Source organism: Anneissia japonica, unplaced genomic scaffold (assembly GCF_011630105.1).
Source record: "Anneissia japonica isolate Jap-2015-1 unplaced genomic scaffold, ASM1163010v1 scaffold288098_len66028_cov103, whole genome shotgun sequence".
Classification (NCBI taxonomy): domain Eukaryota; kingdom Metazoa; phylum Echinodermata; class Crinoidea; order Comatulida; family Comatulidae; genus Anneissia; species Anneissia japonica.
In genome coordinates, this window is record NW_022702871.1 from 15,814 (window position 1) to 19,303 (window position 3,490).

Here is a 3,490-nt window from a genome sequence, read left to right on the forward strand (position 1 = left end):
GTTATTTCAGTCAGTATTTGGCAAGTTCAATTGATTTTTAAAATGTCAAAGAAATATCAAAAATAAACAAGGGGCCTAGTGTACAAAACTCCATAGTGCACACTTAAAAATCTTGGATATTGAGAAAAGCAAATGGCTACACTCTCTCTGAATCAAGCCTTGACAGAGGAAATTCATAGCTGTTCTGTCACAATGGAACCATTTGCGAAGTAGAATGTTGTATCAGAACCAATAAAGAGGATGTGCTACTAATCAAACGCATTCACATAATATTGCTGTCGTCCTCATCGTTGTCATCTCTTCTGGCAACTACATCTTCTTCATTACAAACTTCTTTAAGTTTCTGTAAAAAGTGAACACAAAAATGTGTCTACAGTCGGCCTTTTTTGCTTTTTATAATTAATATTCTACATGTAGGATGAGTTTTAGTATTGTTTTCTGAAGTGAAGTGATTTTTCATTACTGTTAAACTTGACTTAACCAATATTCTTTTGAGTATCTCATAGTAAAACATTTGCTATATAACAGCTATAAAATCATACTTTTAATAGTCCCAAGGTAACACCAACTCAATAGATTTAATTACAAACGTATGATCACCCTTGTTAATATATTATTTGACTGCTGAATATTAGTCCTATAAACAAATTCAGATTAGAATAATTACATTTATATTAAAAATAACATGTGTAGGCCTATGTTAAATATTTATGAAAAAATAATATAAGGTAAGTATAAATTATCATGATCACCCTTGTTAATATATTATTTGACTAATGAATATTAGTCATATAAACAAATTCAACAGATTAGAATAATTACATTTATATTAAAAATAACATGTGTAGGCCTATGTTAAATATTTATGAAAAAATAATATAAGGTAAGTATAAATTATCATGATAATTTAACACTTTCTAATAACTTGTCTGAAGCCGTGATACTTGACATCCTTAAAACAATTAATTCCAATTCTAAATCAATGTATTAGTTAATATAATGAAAATAATAAATGAAAATATTATAGGTAATTAAACTGTTTGAAGTGATCATTATGGAATGATATACATACGCACACAGTACATACAAGGTTAGCATATCATGCTGATACAGTGATAGCCCACCATTTTAATAATCAACAAACAATGACGTAATATTGTATAATAATAATAATAATAATAATAATAATAATAATAATAATAATAATAATAATAATAATAAGATAAAGCCTGGACTTACCGTATTTAATTATGCATACAGGGTGCCTTTACAGAAGAACGGTCCTAAATGCTGTTGAACTTTCTTCCCTCAGGTCATTGGTAACTAAAAGTAAACATATATTTATCAATGAATGGCATCAACCAAAAAATATTAATTAAAGAAAAGTTACTAAACAATTAATATATAGAATCCACAAATAAGCTGCAGTCATACAGGCAATACAAAAATAGTCAGCACAATCAAAAATGGTGAATGACATTGTGACCTGTTCCGACACTGAAAGCAGACTTAGAAATCTTAACTGTAATATTATAGCCAGCAACTTCTCAAGGAAAATACGAAAACGTCATGCCTAAGAATCACTAAGCCTAGTAAAAATAATTAGATTAGGCCTATGTGCCAGTACCAGGGCAAATACAGGGCCGCTAGCATAAGACAGACAAGGCACATTTGCCTCATCTATCATGATATTCCCAGGTTTGTTCTTGATTTAAAACTATGAAAAGGAGTATTTGTCATTAAATGCCTCGCAGTTCAATACACACTTAGGCAAGGCCTACAGCACAGGATAACTGTAGAACTAGGCCTAGCTAGGATCCGTATTTAGATAGAACCATGTCACAAAACCAAAAAACCTGACGTCAAATAACACCAACAACAAACTAGGCCTATTGCAGAAAACATATTTTTTTCCCCCGAGGGAATGAGCATTAGACCCTCAACTCCCAGTGCGCCTTTGTGCTCCCTTTGCTAGAAAATCTGTTCCTACTTTTCTTTTTCAACCCTGTGGCTACCTACCTAGGCCTAGGGCTGGCTTGACGTGTTTCCCTAGTCCCGGCCCCAGGCCAGGCTTTGGCCCTAGGCCTACCGACGGCTCTGGCTTGTTGACGTGTTTTTATTGTGTGTTTTTTCTAAAAGACAATTTAACGTAATTTATGTCAAATAATAAATTTACCTTCCATAGTTTCATAAAATTGTATATGATCAGATTAAAAGTTATGGTTTCTAAAAAGTATCAGCAGAAGTTGAATTCAGAAAACGGACGTCACATAGCCTACCTAGGCCCTACATCATCCAACGAAAAACAGGCGCAAAGTGGCAATCGGTCAACGGTTGCGCGCGTTCGCGTAGATAAATTGTCACATGACGCTTGTTGACGAATCAGTAAATTTTATTCGTGGTTTAAGACTCATTATAAATGCATGGATGATGACGGTGACTACGTAGATTTATACATATAGATTAATGTGTTAAAGTTAAAGAAAACAATTTAACCTGAATAAATTGGTTCAAATTTGATTGTACCTATGTTAATTGTTTGGGTGTAGCATTGGGTACGTTTGGTCTTTATAAAATATTTTAATTAAATTTCTGGAATAAAGTGGTGGTCATTTTTGGTTGCGAGATTGTGAACGCTGTGATTTAATTGTGATAAACGTGTTTGTAAGTATTTTTCTTACGTTATTATAACGTTTTTATAACTTTTTGTACAAAGAAAACTGCTAATAATACGCAATATATATGGCGACGTTTTAAAATCGTTTTAAATACGATTTATAAAAACGATAACAATTTATCTGACAATTGGTGAAAATTTGGTTTTGATATAACGTTCTGTGAACGTTGTGATTTCGTTCTAATTATACATTTATTGAGGTTTTTATATCGTTATGGTGCATCAAATCTGCAAACAAAAAGCAATATTACACAGCGACGTTTTAAAATTGTTTTTAAAACGTTTTATAAAAACGATAACATTTTTTGATGAAAGTTGGTGAAAATTTTGTTGTGATATAACGTTCTGTAAACGTTGTGATTTCGTTCTATTTTATGCACCTGTTTGTAAGTTTATTTGCGTACGTTTTTTGAATGTTTTTTTAACGTTCTGGTGCAAACAATCTGAGGTCACGACCTCTTCCTCGATCACGCGGCCTCCTACATAGGCCTAGAGCCTACTAACTAGGCCTAGGCCTAAGGCTAGCGTTGAAACAAAATTGAAAAAAAAAACACACACACACAAACACATTATTCGGTGATATTAAAATCACTCCAACCTAGCCTAGCCTAGGCCTACATGAACAAGATTTTAAAGTATACAAAATTAAAGAAATAAATCACGGATGCCGAAAATTAGTATATTATGTTGTATTTTCGTATACGTTGACTCAACACAGACACTGGACTCACGTACGTCTAGTCTCTACGATACCTGTTTAATGAGTGTCTCAGCATATCTACATACTGTCGTACAATGATAATATAGAGGGCT